Source organism: Culex quinquefasciatus, chromosome 3, assembly GCF_015732765.1.
Source record: "Culex quinquefasciatus strain JHB chromosome 3, VPISU_Cqui_1.0_pri_paternal, whole genome shotgun sequence".
Taxonomy (NCBI): Eukaryota; Metazoa; Arthropoda; class Insecta; order Diptera; family Culicidae; genus Culex; species Culex quinquefasciatus.
In genome coordinates, this window is record NC_051863.1 from 56076853 (window position 1) to 56095399 (window position 18547).

Below are 18547 nucleotides of genomic sequence, written 5' to 3' on the forward strand. Positions count from 1 at the left end.
AAGTCCAATCAGAGAAATTAAGTTAACATTAAAACAAAGGCACAGATTCGATATGTCAAAGGTATTTGAATCAGTAATTGATATCAGTACATTATTTTCTTGATGGGTTACCTTTTTTCTAAAATAAACTTGTGTCCATGCCCAGTACTTTCTACTCAGTCCGTGTTTTTGTTTTTCTCTGGGATGCCGTAAGTGTAGTCCTAGGATCAATCTGATATTCTCCGTGCACTATCGTGCCCTACAAAGATGCTTAAAACAAAAGTACCAGATATTTGCCCATCTGTAAAACCCAAACCACCCACTGTTCCCAACTCAACGCAGACTGGAACAAAACACGCGTAGAGAAGACACTTTCGGACGCCCTTTCCCTTTTTCCCTCCACCCGCAGCGAACCGGTTATGGCCCCACGTGAAGTTCCGTCCGCACGGTCGCACAACGGCGGCGGCGACGGCGGCGTATGCGACAAAGGCCACACCGTGGGAAAATTTCGACCTTCCCTAACCGCCATCCTTACCCCGTCAAACCCATTCCAAGAATCTCACGCTGAGTTCCCCAACAAAGGAGAGAGTGAGTTCCGCCACCGTTACCGAACCTGTGGTTCGGGATTTCAGGACGATGCAGTATTTTGGGGCCCGTTCCGTCAGTTGCAGAATTTTCACCGAACCGTTCGGATGGAATCCGGTCGCCTGGCCGTCGAAGCGCGCGTTTTGTGTTCGGGACTGTTCGGGACGTTTTCTGCTGCTGCTACACACAGTGCTAGCAAGCACTAAAGCGTGACTTTGGGGCAGCCCCAGGGTGGCACTGTAGTGCGATATAGAGCAGACTCAGAGGATTACAGAGGATAACGCTGCAGCTGCAGCAGCCGGAAGTGGTGGTACAGTGGTTGACATCCGTAAGAGGAAGTCGGAGCGGAGGGAAGAAACGTGACACCGATGCTGTGTTGGTCGTGACCGTCGACGATGAAAATTTAATCAAAAGTGCTATAAATATCGCCGAAACGGTCGGAGAGTCGGCGGTGTGTGATTTGTGTATTTTCGCCAGCGGAGAGGACCACTCACGCGCGGCTCATGAATAGCGAATATTGTTTACTTGGCGCAACGGCGGTGTCGTCCAAGTCGAGCAACGTGTTTTGATTTATCGCCGCCTCGGACGCCGAATCTTCTGGAGACGCCAGCTGGTCGCGCGACCTCGTAACTTTTTGGCACCGGGTTCCGGGCACAATCCGGTTTGTCCGCAGCAGCAGTACTGCAGATAAAAGTTGGCCACTTTGGAGGGGGGTGACTATGCGCCATCATCTGCCAAGTTCCGAAGAGTGAGTGGTGTGTGTGCGGTGAGTTCTGCTCAGTGTAAGTAGTGCAACAACAACAACAACAGCACCAAGACCGGGGAATCCCCGAAAAGAAGAAGTGGTTCGTTGGTCCAAGTTTAAAAGCACAGCCGAAAAAAATCAATACCGTCTGTGCGTGTGAGTGAGCGAACGAAGGCCGAGAGGTAGTATCATCAACAGAAGCCCGCCAGGACCGGATACCGTGTGGAGTCTGAGCGGGCCTGGAAAACAGCAGAGCAGCGCGTTAATTCAGTTGGAAAAGCCGATTGGATACCGCGGAGAGCGGAGACGACGCAACGGCGGTTACGTCGCTGCAAGCAGTACGAGCTAGAAGCAAACAAAGACGGTACGCAAACAAGAAACGCACCGAACATAAAACCGACAAAAAAGTAGCAAAGTAAGAGCAGTAATAACAGGGAAAAGACATTAGAAGCTAAAAAAAACTGCCATCCTGGTCGTGGTAGATTGGTTCATGGAAATGAGAAACAATAACATTAAGGAGAAGGGCATTAAATCACTGCGCGGTTTTTGGAATGGTCCAAACGCGAATGATGGGAAAAAGTTGTCATGAAATTGTAATAAAAATCGTCGTCGTCCGCGGGCAGCGGCAGCTGCTGCCGGAGTGGAATTTGAATGGTAATAACTCATCGGAAGGCAAATCAAATTGAAATTTATTCGTCCCCGGAAAGAGCTTTGGAGCTTTTTGGAGGAGACGCACGGTTGGGCAAGTCGAGCTGAAAAGTTTGTAACCATGGAGGCGCATGGTACATGAAAGTTTGCAAGGCAATTTTGTGAACAGTAAGAATCCCAAGTAAAAAAATGTTACTTGGGAATGGCAGAGCAAATTTCCTGTCTTGTCCTTTCAAAGAAGTTGATCAATTGAACCTCGTTACCCATTACTTCTTCTCCGCTGTACAAAGCCACCAAATCATTCAAGAAATTAAATTTCTAAGCTCAAGGCCATGTCCGGTAAGAAATGCAGATATTTGTTGAATTAAAAATAATATAAATGTTTGCCAGGTTTTGCCAGCAATTTTAAAATATTTTTCTTAATGATTTGAACATGGCAATGGGTCATTCTCCGCCAACTTACACAAAATTGGAAAAAGTTGTCCCGACCTTCGGTTTCCATGAAACTTTGTTCTTAGGGTTAATGTTGGTCCTTGATCATAAACTCGAGGCTCATTTATCTATTTATGGATTTATACTAAACCATGTTTGTCGTGGTTTGTAGCCCAGAACCGTCAATCAAAAACCAACATAATCCACCTAAGTGGTTGATGCTTTCTCAAATCCTCACTCTTTACCAACAATGGGTTATAAGATGGGTAAGATGGGTGTCCAAATTTCATTAATTTTTTTTAGATCCGGAATAACAAAGTGCATAAATATCACTTAAGCGGTTATAACTCAAAGGAGAGTTGCCAGATCGTCAATGTTTTGGACTCGTTGAGAAGGTCTTTTGATTACTTTACCAACTATGGGTCGGATGATGGATCTGGTCATTGTTTACATACATTTGAGTGAGATCCGGTTACAAAAAAGTACATAAATATCACTTAAGCGGTTGTAACTCGAGACAGGGTTGCCAGATTTTCAAGTTGGAATCAATTAAAAGGTTTTTTGATTACCTAACCAACGATGGATGATGGATCCGGCCATAGTTTAAATACATTTAAGGGAAATCTGGCTTCAAAAAAGTACATTAATGTCACTTAAGTAAACATAACTCAAGGCAGGGTTGCAGATCTTCAATATTTTGGATTCGTTCGAAAGGTCTTTCAAAAACCTAATTAACGGTGAGTCGTATGATGGATCCGGACATAGTTTATATGCATATAAATGAGATCCGGCTACAAAAAAGTACATAAATGTCACTTAAGTGGTCATAACTCGAGGCAGGGTTGCCAGATCTTCAATGTTTTGGACTCGTTGGAGAGGTCTTTTGATAAGCTTTCAAATGATATAAGACATGGTGATATTTGATGCGATTTCATGCCATTTATTCAACTTCCGAAAATATGCAAAAACACATTTTTATACATAACTTTTGAACTACTTATCGAAACTTCAAACAATTAAATAGCACCGTATGGGACCTGTAACCAAGTTGAATGCTATCAGTCAAAATCGGTTCAGCCAGTGCTGTGAATACTGAGTGACATTATTGGTCACAGACACACACACACACACATATATATATATATACACACATACACACAGCCATTGGTTCAGTTTTCGATTTTGAGTCGATATGTATACATCGAGGTGGGGTTTCGAGATTTAAATAAAAAGTTCATTTTTAGAGCAGGATTTTTGCAAAGTGTCTAGTAATGATATCAAATATCTCATATATAGAGGTTATTTTGGCTTTCTCAATCAAATAAATAAGCTTGAAACAATTTGTTGTTTCCAGTTGCAACAAACTTTTTAACGAAAACGATTAGACTATAAATATGTCCAGTTTTGTTATGCTTTGATGTGCATTTTTAATGTGCTGAAAAGACAAAATGCGTAACGTGATTTCCGAATGATCCCCGCTGCTCCCCACCAATACAACTGCACTACAGTTGTAAACATAAACAAAGTAGAAGGCTAAGTTCAAGCTCAAGCGTGGCATATTTATTGCTGCTGAAGTGACTTGTTTTGAAAAATTTGGATTTGTCCTCTTTTTTGACGATATTCTATTTTTTTTTAAATTCTTTTACTTGTAACTTACGACTATCAGACCAAAAGATTTTATTCTAGTTGCATTGTTAGGAAATTGTTCACGAAATTCATTAAAAATAAAATATCAACCCTTAAATGCCTTCCGATATTGTTTCTTTGCAGTTTATGATTGAAAACGTGATTTTTACCCATTCCTTTATTTATATATTTTATTTGATCACCATCAATAAAAAGTTTTTAAGAAAATCGTCAAAAAAGAGAGCGGTGCCAAAGAAAGAGGGATGGTCCAATCGGCACCAAACTTGGGATTTCTGTTAACTATCGATAGATGACCGTTCCCTCCAAGTTTGGTCCAAATCGGTGAAGGTTGAGTCCAAAAGTGTACCCAGTTAACCTGGAATGACTCATGAACATTTTTTTGTGATACATGATACATTTAGGAGGATGGGACATTACGGCGAACATAATTACAGATAAATTACTATTGATAACGTACTGTGAGAAAAACCGGATAAACTTTCGACTCTCCCTACAAAAATGGGTCATTATTGAGGGATTCGGAAATAATTTTCATCATTTTTATTAATTTTTAGGAATTTTTGGAATTGAACCAACTTACTTACCAACTGGACTCAAAAAGAATACTAATATCACTGAAGTGATCATACTTGAGACAGGTAAGCCAGATCTTCCAACTTTTAGACTCGTAGAAAGGATTTATAATTGTCAGCCAAAGATGTATAACCTAATGGTAATTGACACGATTTTTGGTCACATATCTAATATCTGCAAGAATACGGAAATTGTTTACATAACTTTTGATTAATTTAACAAAACATTAAACAGTTGTCCCATATGCAAAAACAGCAAACTGAGAAAAACAAAGTTGATGTTTATCTCACACATAAGGCTACGTTTTAACTTTTCACACAAAAAACTGGATTCCCTCCTGATTTCTAGAACAAAATGCTGGAAAGTGTAGGTTATTTTGAAAGAGCATACGATTGATGGAAGTGATGGAAATGCATATGGGACATTTATGCGATTAGGGGCAGTGAACTTGTTAAAGTTACCCCTGCCTTTCAGTGTCATAACTTATTCAATTCAGTCACGTTTGTTTTTTTTTTTTTTGTTGTTGCACAACAGTTACTATGGATTAAAAAGCACTTTAAAAACAATACTTTTAAATGGTCTAATATAATTAATAAAAAACAACAAATTTCAAACATGTCGTACCATGGTTTATCCAATAGAATTTAATTCTAAAAAAATAACACACATTATTACAGTGCCTTCAAATCCAGAAACCGTGCGTATGTTTGTTCTTCCGGAAGGCCAAAACAGCAAAACAAAGTCAGAAACGTGACGAACATCGAAAACGCGACCCTCTGGAGGTGTGTTCATCACGCTCGGCGAACCTAACGAAGGAATCGATACTGCCGGAAGTTGAGCGAATGCTGATGTTGGCTCTGTGTGTGTGTGAGAGTTTGCGAGCAATCCATACCATCACCTTGTGGTGTTGTGTTTACATTGGCAAACCAACACATTGAGTGTACGAGTTTTTGTTTGTTCGTGTTTAGTTGGGTTAAAAATTGCACTAGTCATGCACATTAATTGCGCTGGAACACGGGCATTAAAAATTGAAACAATAATTAGCTGCAAGAGTGAACGAGCAAAAAAGGAAATTTGTATCGATCTGAGGTCATGTCAATACGGTTCAGCACGAAACATGTTTGAAAACGTAATTGGGTGGAATGATTGTTGAGAAATTCTCATTCCGTAACCTGAATTATTTTTTCACAATAAGGTATATTGAACTGACGTTTGTTGTATAGTGGATTTACTAAAACAAAACTCATTTAAGCCATTGTAATTTTTGTTTATAATTTACGATTTGGAGGTTACGTGGTTTTGCACAAGTCTTATAAAATAAATGCAAAGCAATAATACACATAGTTATTATGTGTAATATTTTTTGTAACTGATATAAGAAACATTGAGATATCTCAGACTCTTGTTTAAAAGCATGAACTTCCTCTGCGATAAACCGTTACAAATTCCTAAGAAAATTATCATAAGATATCCTTAACCAAACATTGGCTCCACTGTAGAGTTGCTAGTAATTATGGTAAATCAATTTATCTCCGTGAGCATCAACCGGCTGAAACGCGTGGGATTTTCCGATTATGATCGATTTGTGGCTGTGGCCAGATGGGCTGATCCCGGTGGCTATTTATGGAGCTTGCAATAATAAATCATACGGAAAATGGATATATTTCACCTCCCACACCAACCTCTACAACTACAACCGCCCTCCAAAAAGCTCCCGTTCTGATCCCCGGGTTCAAGGACGCACCGCACTGTGGACGATTAAAGCCGCTGGGGATCGTAAATTACTGGCTGTGTCAATAATAATGGCGACAACATAAACGTCAGCTGCTTCGTTGGGTACTCCCTCATGGTCTTTGCTCGTTGGAAGGTGTGCAGATTGTGGGGCTGTTTAAGTGTCTGCGTAAGCGCGTCACGATAATTAGCGAAGACGTTTGTCCACATGATAAAGTTGAATTGAAACAAAATGTATTGCAATAAAAAGGAATCAAAATACCATAGCAATTACAACTAGAAACAATATCAAATATAAAAAAAACAACAATAAATTAAGGAACAAAAAAAAAACTAACTTATCGATTCATTCAAACCATCAGGTGTCCCGATTTTAACAGTTTCAACCTACGCCAAACTCCAGAGAGCGCAAATGATGATACAACCCGATAATGAAGCTTAACAGCTTAGCAACAGCATTTCAACCGGACATTTTCCACCGTCTTGGCACCTTCCCATACTCGTACATCGTCTTCCGCAACCATTTTGCTAATTCTCGTAAGAAGAGTTACGCAAGCTTAGCAAGGTTTAGTGCAGAGCTGGTTGTTCAGCTTTAATTTCAAAACAGTCGAAAATGGACATGAGTTATTTCAAGAATTGCCCCTTGAAAATGAAATTCGTTCAAGGTTTTCGTTAATTTTGAATTTGAAATTTGAAAAATTTCAAATTTCAGATTTCACTGAAACTTGACAACTGGACAATTTGAAATAGTTTTTAAAAGATACGTTTCTATCATTTCTAATAAAAATTAAATCTAGAAAAAAAAACATGAAAACCCCTTAGGGACCATTCACAATCCGCATGGACACTTTTTTGAAATATCAGAATTTTAATGATAGCTAATATAGGCACAAATGCCACGGTGTTATGATTTTTTTTAAATGTGTTATTTGCGAAAATTGCCATATTTAGGACCACTTTAGCATGGTGTAGGTCATCCTAATGGCCAAACAAGAAATACAGCTCTAACGATTTTGGGCATGGAACCCCCAGAAAAATGTTGAGCCCGATCGGGGAACTGTTTTCGTTTAAGCTGTTTTCAAATGGAAATGCTGTGCTTCGCAAATCAACTTTCATGGAAATGTATGAAATTCGGAATCACGAGAAAAGTTTTTTTTTCTAATCGATTTGGTGTCTTGGGCAAAGTTGTAGGACATTTGGAAAAAAAATCAAGGATAAATAATGTATCACTTAATGTTAAATTCAATCAATACATTTTTATAAAATTTTCGAAATTTGTTGATTTGTTTTCGGGGACTAAAAGGACATTAATTTTCAATTTCTTTACGATATATTGCATTTAAAGTTGCTTATTGAAAGAAAAGCCCCTGAAAAAATATGTTTGAAAAGCTGCGAAAATTTTCTTTAAATTACTCTCTGAAACATTAAAAATCTGGCAATAAGTTTCAGAGGCAGCAGTACAAAGAATTCAAATCGATTTAAATGGGTTTTCAAGTGTCACCCATCAGCCAGTAACTTTCAAGTGGCGTTCTCTCGCATCTTTTTGGTTTAACTTTCAATTTGAAAATATTAAACATTTGCGAAATTATCTGATCTTTTCCATAAAAATATTTAAAAAATTATATAATTTGGTTTAAATTATGAAATCATACTTTTTTTCTATTTCTAAACCATTTCAAAAGTTAAGGTTTATAAAAAAAATTAAATGCTTATTTTAAAAAAATAACTCCTTAACCTGATTTTGCACCATGACGCATTACGAATGTCTTTGTAGTCCTCAAAAACATGTAAAGTTTTTTTTTCAAAATTTTAAAATATTTATTTAAATTACGGTTTCATAACAAAAAATTAAATCAATATGAGTCATTCCAGGGCAACTGAATACACTTTTGGACTCGACATTCACCGATTTGGACAAAACTTGGAGGAAACGTTCATCTATCGATGGTGAACAGAAATCTCAAGTTTGGTCAAATTGTCCATGGAATTTGATAAAAACAAAATTTTAACCCTCAAATTCCCCCTAGTTTTATATTTTAAAGTTTTGAGGAATTAAAATTCAGTTTTGACCAATTTCCTCATTTTGGCCGATTTTTGCGTGACATACTTTATGGATGACGCCAAAATTGCTGTTTCTCACCAATAGTTCATTTTAGTTTGAGGTTTACATTTTTTTTTCTGGTTTAAACAAAGTTTCTTTATTGTACGTTCGTTATAAAAATTACAATGCAATCTTAACGGAGGTTGATGGTTCATTCTACTATCCTTGGTGCTAAAGTGTATAAACAAAGCAGATCTACAAACATTTAAATACCACTAAATGCTTTAGATCCCCGTTCTCTCACCAGCATAACAAATCTTCTATTCAGCTCTAAATTGCTACCTACAAATTGACAAAATTTCGTTCTACAAATCCCACATTCCTTAAGCAAACTTATCTTCCACTAGGTTTTTATCAAATCCATAACTAGATGAGAAAGATTGAATTATTTACTTCTTCTTCTTACCGCCTGGCTTGCCGCCTGGTGTCTTTTTGGGTTTCACGGGTGTGAAACCAGATGAATTGTTCTCTGCAGATTGAGCCGCCCTCCCCGTCTCACTCTTCCCCCCCCCCAAATTATCCCCTTCTCCACTAAAGTAGACTGGAGATGAACTCGAGGTTCGTTTCAACAGCTTCTGTCGATCCATCTCGCTTACCTCTGCGTCCATGTCGTTAGTACTGGTGTTCTGTACAACTTCCGCCGCTTCGGCAGCAGCCGTAGCCGACGTCGCAACCGGCGTTGCGTTCGGCACCGCGTTCGGTACAGCGATCGGTACCGCGTTCGGCACAGCGATCGGTGCCACGATCGGCCGCGTTTTCGGCCCCGCTGGTGGTGTACCGGTTGGCACTGTGGTGGAGCCGCTTGGTTCTTCAGTATTGGTAAGCTGCTGCTCTGTCGATGTAACTATGATGGGCTTCGTGATTGCTGTCGGTGTTAACGTTGTCATCTCCAAGGTCATCGGTTTGCCATTCTCGATGACGGGTTTCACAGGCCTGCCCAGGAAAGCCGCACCAGGCTGTGTTGAGCTCCTGCTGCCTGTTGGAATCGCCGCCAGCTTGGGGCAATTCTGCTTTACGTGCCCCTCCGCCTTGCAAAAGAAGCACTTGTTCTTAAGGCCTTCGTAAAAAATGCGCGCCCTGAAGTGCCCAACGTACAGGTGGGCCGGGATTTCCTTTGACACCTCCATGTGCACCCCGCGGACGCCATTGAAAATGTCAACCTTCATCTCACTCGGGAACCACTCTCGCACGTGCTGTCGAATCGTGCCGTACTGCCCCATCACGTACTGGATTGCACTGTCCTCGATCTCCGGTGGGAGGTTGAAGATCCTCACATACCGGAAGATCCGCGATGCTTGTTCGACCGTCACCTTCGCCGTCGATCCGTCTTCAAACTTGAAAATGTACTCCTCATCCGTTTCCGCAATGAAAGCCGCAAACGATTGTTCGTCCACGAGTTTAACATAAAACTGACCGCCTATTCGTCCTTGTAGATGGTATGCATGTCCGCCGCAGATAGTTTCAGGTTGTTCATGGTAAATTTCAACACTTCCAGGTACGACAGTACCTTCACTCCCGGTCCGAAAACCAACCTAACCGTGTTCTTTCGCACGTTACTGGCCATTTTTACTCTTCCTTAGAAGATTCCGCAATAAAACAAAGAATAAACTCGCATGTGGAACAATAGCCACGGAGGGCTATTGTCCAAAATTAGACTTTTTCTCGCGACTGAAAACTAAAGACCGCACGAGCACTTGTCCGGGAATGCATTGATTATTATGTAAAATTGTCCGAGGAAAACGATGGTGATAAAAAAAACAAATAATAGTATAAGGAATCGGTCAAAACTGAATTTTAATATTTAAAACTTCAAAATATAATATCAGGGGGCATTTATAGGTTAAAATTTTATTTTTATCGAATTTCTTGGACAAACCTGTAGAAAGTCTTTTGCTCAAATAGTTGCAAAGTTATGATCAGAAGAAAATTTTTTTTTTTGGAAATCGCCAAACAAGAGGGCGGTGCCAAGGAAAGAGGGATGGTCCAATCAGCACCAAACTTGGGATTGCTGTTAACTATCGATATCGACGAAGGTCGAGTCCAAAAGTGTACTCAGTTGACCTGGATTGACCCGTATGTCAATCAAAAAATTGTTTTGAAATGCACTACACACCAGTACAAATGTTTTTCAATCATTAGATTTCTAAAAATCCTAGTATAACAGAAAAAGTATTATTCTGATATTAGTGATAATCAATGCACAAAATTTCATATAACTTGGTTTTCAGGTGATTGTTTTGTTTTTTCATTGAAATTTTGGATTTTTCCTTAATTTTTTTGTGCCCTGATTTTTTGAGCATGAGCATGAGCATGAGTAAGGCTACCAACTGTACGGATTTTTTCCTTACCATACGGATTTTCGACCCCCTTCGCGGATTTTTAACAGGCCGGAATTTTTGTAGGGAATTTCACGCATAATACGGATTTGTATGGAGTTTTAACAATTTTTGAACATTGAATTGCTTTTTTGATTTGGTCAAAGCATTTGTAAATAAGACATTTTAATTTAACTGTGAGTTTGATGTAAAAAGGGAGAGTTTTCCGGGTTTCAATTATAATTCGGTTTTATTGGTGAATATTCAAGATACAACCAGTTCTTTTGCAATACATAACAGAGTTTTGGAGTTCCTTTCAGCTGTGTGTTGCATCATAATCCAATTTGGAACAATTATTTCTATAACTAAAGCACTAACAAGAGCAAGAAAAATTAAAAAAAACTTGCTAAAATTGCAAAGAGTTTTCCTGGTTTTTCTCAATTCAAACTTGATTTTTTATTTTTTTTGTTTTCTTTCATATGTTAATAGGATCTTTAAAAAAACTCTAGACTCTTTTAGACATTCCTTACCAAATAAATTTATCCATAAAAAATCCAAAGGCTTTCCAAAACTTGTGAAAACCTTAGAACATTTGAATTAACAAATCCATAGTTTTTTTAAAGTTCCTATAAATTGTTGTCTTTCACATGTTATAGGACCTTTCCATTAAAAAAAATTCTGGAAAAGTGTTCGTAAAATGTTAAACGTTTTACAAAAAAAAAGTTGAAGACAATAATGATTTGATTCAAATCACGGTTTATTTTATGAATATTTTTAAACGTGCAAGTAGCTGTAAAAACGTTTAATATTTGTAGTTCTCGAATTTATTTGATTTAATTTATCTAAATAATTCCTTGACAGTTTTTGTTATACAGTAGTTGTTCGCTAACTGGGCTTTGTTTAACTGAGCTGTTTTTAACTGGGCGCTCGATAACTGGGCCGTAGCTCAGTTAAAAAGCAGACAAATGTCAAAAAACCAAAATGACCGAGGGGTTAATGGATGTAAAAATCATCTTCAATAAATAAAAAAACTTTTTTCAAACTTTTGCTTAATTTCAAGTTACAATTAAAGAAAAATTAAAAATTAAGCATTGTAAATAAATTTGAGTAACTTTTATTTATATATTTCATCTGGAAAATATTATGCATCGGAGGTCACCTCGTTATTTTTTGTTCAGCTCAGTTAACGAGCAACATTCGGTGACTGGACTACGTTCTCAGCCCAGTTACAGATAAACCTCTTTTTACGTGGTGGCGTTACGCTTTTTGTTTCGTAGATTTCTCTAAAACCATACAATATTTTTGCAAGCTTCAAAAAGCGTTTTGTAGATCTGAACAAAACCAAAAAAATGCTTTTAAAACATTGCAAAAATGTTGCGTCGTTCCAGAGAAATCGACAAATTATTAAAACGTAACGCACCGCGTAAAAACAGGTTTCACTGTACCGAACAACTACTGTACCATGGTGTCTTATCGGCAAAGTGTACGGATTTTTGCTCAGCAAGAGTTGGTAGCCTTAAGCATGAGCATGAGCATGAGCATGAGCATGGTTGACTGCCAATGAGCTTCTACTCCGTTATTGACAGATCAGCTGAAGTTAAACAATGAATCAAAAATGATCAGTGGGAGCCAACCATCCGTTCACTGTTTAACCCCTGAAGACCCCGACTTTATTAGTCAATACCGGCGCCCTCCCAAGAAGCCTGCAGTTCAACGAAAGAGAGGAATGTTAGTCCGATAGTTGAAGTTGCAGACTCATCAAGCACATAGTTTTTCGCTATATACTTGTTGATACCGCTTGAGACCGTTGAATCCACAGCATCTCCTTCAGCATCACGTGATTATTTTTTTTTTGGGTTAGTGGGATAAGGTATTGGCTTTTCGATGCCTCCCGAGCTACGACGCTATGGGGAGGACTTTCATAACAGACCCGTCGGCGAGCCTTCCGAGCAACGATGCTATGGGAAGGTCTTTCTGGTTAACACACAAAATCACTCACACACAGTTATTTTGCTCCACTATTAACTCAACGATCCAAATTGTCAGTGCGTCTTTCGTTCATTATATAGAATTGGCTTTTTCACCGCAAAAAAAAAATTAAACCTTATTCGAAAAATTTAAACACAATCCACCCGACGCCGTGCCTTCCGATCAACGATGATATAGGAAGGGCTTTGAAAATCACAAAAGAAATCACTTTTCACTCCGCATATTTTTTACGACCACGCGCTCCCTTTGCCAATTATGCACTCTGTACTCGAACAGCGACACAAAAGAGACGGAAAATAACACGAAAAAACAGGACTGCGCGTCCCACAAGCACCGCACTACTCTTTTTTGGTCCAATTTTGAAGGCGACATTAACTTCAAATATATATTTGCAACGGCCGAATAAAAAGTTAATAAAACAAAAAAGTTTTTTTCCAAAGAAAAGTCGATTTGTATAATCAGAAAAACCAGAAAAATCACTCTATGGAGTTTTTTCTAGTCATCTTGTGCTTGTTTTCCTATTTCATAACATAAACGGAAATAATTAGCTTTCAAGTTGCAATAAATGGCGTCGAAACAGACGAAACAGAGAATCCGGACTACAGTCTGGATAGGGACAGCACGTTTTAAAGCATTTAAAAGCTCCAGATTTATAAATGAATGTAGGTACACATGTTGATGCTCTGCATGTGCATCTAACCAAAATCACTCAAAAGTATTAGATTTATAGGATGCAACATTCCTAAAACTGCTGTCCCAATTCGTCCCACGTGTCCCGATCCACCCCAGATGACGGTACATTCTTTTTTCAAAACATTGCAACAAGAGTTCCTCTCGGATGTTTTTTTAAAGATCACCATTTTGAGATCAAAGCCAGTTTAAAAATAAAGTTTTGTTTTAGAAGTAATTCTCATATTACTCAATTTAAAATGTCATATAATTCAATTTGTTATGGCACCTTTAAGATTTTTTTCCACATATCCAAACACAAAACGAGCTTTGAACATGCCATTTCTATTTGGCAAGACGTCAAACCAGGTCAGCTGGGAAAAAGCAAATTGAACAAAAAAAATATCACATTCGCAATGTTCGATGTGAAAAGTGGATTGGCGGCTGAAGCAAAAAAGCAATCACGAAAGTACAATATTTCGTCACATCCCATCCGTCCCCGGAGAAAAAGGTCGCCCGAAATGATGGCCTGTACGGTGCCTGAAACACCTGGCGAGATGCTCTCGATACGTCGTTCGTTGACTCTATTTTTAAATGTGAAAGAGAAGAAAATGTTCGATAATGTCTATATTTGAATTTATCATAAAAAGCAGTAGGAGAAAAGTTGTAGGTACTCTACGTCATTTCAAGAGGCAGGAACATTTGAAATCAGTCACCTCTGAAATTAAAGATATCGACCGACCTTTTCCGCGTAGCAAATATGTACACCCCGCCAAACTCGCGTTGCGTACGGTCTACACAGCTCACCGAATATGAATAATTTTAGGACTCTTCGGTTTTAGCACGGGGAAAAAACATTTCTCGAACCTTTCCTCTGGCGCTCATTTGCATTTTCCCAGCGCGCGACGTCATTCTGAGATAATTTACGACACAGCAGCGCAGACACAGACGACGACTACGACGCCGAATACCTATGACTTGCGGGGCGGTTTTCGGGAAAATTGGAAAACATTCAAGCGAAGGTCGTTGATATTTTCAGGGGCAGGGGGGAATGTCAACATAAAAGCCGCAAGGAGAGAGAAAATCATTAAAGGTTATCTTTCAAACAAAATTGTACTATTATGCCATTTTTGATCTTAATATTTTGCAAGTTACAATTCTTTAAAAATATTTGAAGAAGTTTTTTTGTAGTAATCATTGCCAAAATCTAAGTCATTTTACTTAACAAGCCCTGCGATACCAAATCCATCACAATTCTTGTCCCATTCGTCAAGCTAACTCAACACTTGACAAGAAGAGGATGAATGACAAGCAAAATCACTTTCCAACAGCCAGCAGCGCCCGGAATCAAACGTTGATTGATGTTGGCAGTGCTGGTGTTGCTTGTCAACGCGGTCATTCTTCTTTTGCTTCTCCTCATTTTATTACAACTGTGAATTAATGTTTACTCATTCTTCCACCGATCAAATGTTTTGCGATTTGCCAACCATTGAAAGTAGCTTTATTCCTCGGTGAAACCAGGATGAAGCTGCATAATGAGCGGAAAATGTCTCAAATTTCAACGCCCAACATGGGAAGGAAATTTTCACGGAATGCGAAGCTTCGGGAAACATAATACGTTTCCCAATAAAGATGGCAAAAAAATGCGCGGCGGGAAATAAATCATCTGTGGGTCGCGGAATGAAAACAAATAACAGCTATCTACATCGGTACACTGTAACTGGGAACCTGGTTTGCACAAAATTCAACACCCACTGACTGGTTGTTGTGAACCTATTTTGGCATGCGAATGTTGCAGAGGTGAAACTGTATGGCCAAACTCAAAAGAGGCCTAAGTGTCTCAAAAATTGTCATTTATAAAAAAAAAGCTTTCATAGACACTTGAAACAAAATGAAAATGATTATTTTGAGAGAAAATACTTTGTTTCTCATTTTCAGTTAACTGTTATCACACTTTTAGGTGAATTCATCGATAACTTTCAATTGATAAGATAAAAGCTAATTCTAGATGACACTCAGGCTGCCATGGTGTTCCAAGGCTTCTTAAAGTCTTCATTTCTTGGAGGACTAATTTGTAATTATATGTTCCTCGGCAACTGTTTATCCGCATTTCAATGTAACCTTTGAGCAATTCTCTACCAAAACCGGAAATGAATTTTATTTGCATGTTTTGATTTAGCTCAAACTTTGTTGGAGCCTTCCCTATGACCAAAAAGCTATTTTGTGTCATTGGTTCACTCATACAAGTCTCCATACAGTTATGGCAGCTGTCCATACAAAAATGGTACGTAAATATGCGAAAATCTGTAACTTTTGAATTAATGTTCTGATCGATTTGGTGTCTTCGGCAAAGTTGTAGGTATTGTTATGAAATATCTAGAAAAAATAGGGAAACGAAAAAAACTTCGACAATTTCGACCATTTGACCATTTCTGAAAATATTTTTTTTAAAGATCAGGGATTTTATTATTTAATTGTTCAAGAGACATTGTAGATACAACGGCTAAAAAAATGAACAGGATTTTTGAAGTATTATAAGTCTCACCCAAACAACCCTCCATAGTCCGATTTTCAATGTGGCATTCGTGAAATTTTTAGATCTTTTCGAAAATGACGTAATATTGAAGTCAAAAAAATACATTTTTTCGGAAAAAATATTTTTTATGAAAAAAAATTGAAAAAAAAATCTGCATTTTTTCCGTGTACCTATGTTTTTGTAAATTCCTCAACAATACCTTCAACTTGGCCAAAGACATCAAATTGATCAGAAATTCATTCAAAAGTTACATATTTTTTGGAATATTTACTTACAATTTTTGTATGGACAGCTGCCAAAATTGTATGGAGACTTTTATGGGTGAACCAATGACAAAAACTAGCTTCTTTGGTCATAGGAAAGGCCCCCACAAAAGGTGAGCCAAATCAAAAATTGCTGATTTAAGATTCTAAATATTCCAAAATTTCAAAATCAACACTAACATTTTAAAAAGAGTCAAAATTGGGTTTTCGACGTTTTCAAATGTTAGAGAAGGATTAAAAAATTAGAAAATATTTTGATTCTAAAGATCGGAAAATTTGACTATGATTTCATGTATAACATTGAAAAAAATATCCATTGTGTTTTTATTGCAATTTGCATGTCTAAATAAATATTGAAATCGAGTTAGACCGCTACAAATATTTTTGTAACAAGTTTATACACAAGGTCAAGGATAACAGGATTTTTCAACAATCATTCATCCAATTTCAATAAAACTTTAATACATTTTGGTCTACCTAGTTCAGATGTTTGTCCGTCAGATTCATAATCGAAATGTCATCAGTTCGATTCCCGATGGGGAAGGTTTTTAAGTGCTCCATCAGTTTGAGGCCCAGCCTATAAGGAAATAGTGAATTACACTCAAACCCCGATGGTTTGACACCAACTGTTGTCAAACAAACGGGGTCACTTTATAGTTAGACACCCATTTTACACGGATTTTACACACACTACCAAACGTTTGACTTTGACCAACCAACGGGGTACAAACTAAAAAAGTGTCAAACGAAAAAGTGACCAATTATCGGGGGTTGAGTGTATAACTTTTAAATTAGTATGGGGTTTGTTACAATTTTATGCTTTAATCAAATTTGAACTTTTTATAACTGATTTCAAAAATATTTGATGATTTTTTTTACGAAATTACAATATTTCATGTTCAATTTTCAAAAAGATAGATTTTTCAAAAAAAAAAATACAAAGTTAAAACTTAATTCGTATTACTTTAATGACGTTAGTTTTGATTTTTTAAACACTTTAGGTGCTCAAAGGGCAATTTTACATGAAAATGGGTTCGCGGGTGACAACAAATCACCTCCATTCTTTGATGACCCCTATTCTGATTATTCATGGTTAAGGGATCATTCACGAATGGCGTTTCCCTGTCAAAACTAATAAATCACCAAAACTATGTATCGTAAAGTGACATTACTCAAAAATAAATATTTGAAGCGAATTTGAAACAAAAAAAATTATGTATCAATTGGGAGTTTCAATTGCCTAAATAATTGGACACGTATTTTTTTCTTCATTTGAGTAGTCGTATCTCAGTTAGGGTAGTTCCAAAACTGATTTTTTGAAAAAAAACGGCAAAAGCTCTTTTTCTAAAAATCACAACTCTTTATCATTTCAACCGATTCTCAAGACTCGTTATCAATAATGCTCCATTTACCAATGATTCCTTTATCCCCTTCAAACTGCATACTTCGGCTCTCTTCTTTCCTCGATATTTTCGTTTGCTTGAAGAATCTCTTCCTTGACGTTCCCTAGGATTTTATAAAGTGTGAATAAAATCTTAAGGAACGTAAAATCTCTTCTAGTTGTCAACTTTTCCACTGTTTCATGGCTTGCAAACATTTTTTTTTTTGCGAAAAAAAGGTTTGAAGGATGTATGACATTTGTTTATTTGTGTTTGATTTTTGTTTGACCCTTTTTCTGAAAGAAAAGATATTTTTTCACAAAGTTTTGTTTCGCTTGAGTTTTTTTTTTCGCTTGAAAAAGCTGTATCTCGGAAACCTATTAATGAATTTCTCCTTTTTTTTGAGTATGTTTTGTGTCTTTTTCCGGGAATAACGATAACACAAATTTCAGACATTGCGTGTTTGGTCCAGATACGGTTAAAACGACATTCTGAAATTTCATCTGACCTATTGAAATATTTTTCCATCTAATCTGCCAATTCTTACAGTTTAAAACTATTTATAGACTGTATTCAAATGAATACGCTTTTTAGAAGCTGGAATCGAACGCTCATGTGCTGATAGGCCAACATTAGGTGTTCGAAGGAAATACATACCATTCCCCTAATAACCTTTCACTTGCGTCCAAGAGAGTTGAAATCGGTTGAAATGACTAGAAGTTATGAAGCAAAAAAAGTTTTATCACTATTAATATTGTGACTCATTTCGTGTGTTGCGTGCGTCCACATATAGATGGCTCTAGTGAGGAGTGATTCATGTTTTTTCTAATGGAACGGTTAATGATTAACGCCTGTTTGTCTGTGGTTGTATCGACGAACCAATGATGCAAAATACCTTCTTTAGGAATTAGAGTATTATTCTATTGTTGAAAGCGCTAATGGTCATCTTTGTAGC

The 18547-nt window shown here is 37.6% G+C and overlaps 1 protein-coding gene across 1 annotated transcript in view; it reads left to right on the plus strand.

The window, feature by feature from the left end:
* Positions 1-619: 619 nt before the first annotated feature.
* The window catches only part of LOC6046215 (integral membrane protein DGCR2/IDD), a 153964-nt gene continuing 136036 nt past the window's right edge, over positions 620-18547 (plus strand). The window contains exon 1 of the mRNA XM_038266318.1: positions 620-1673. The gene's annotated coding sequence lies outside the window, so the exon portion shown is untranslated. The remainder of the gene's footprint in view (positions 1674-18547) is intronic.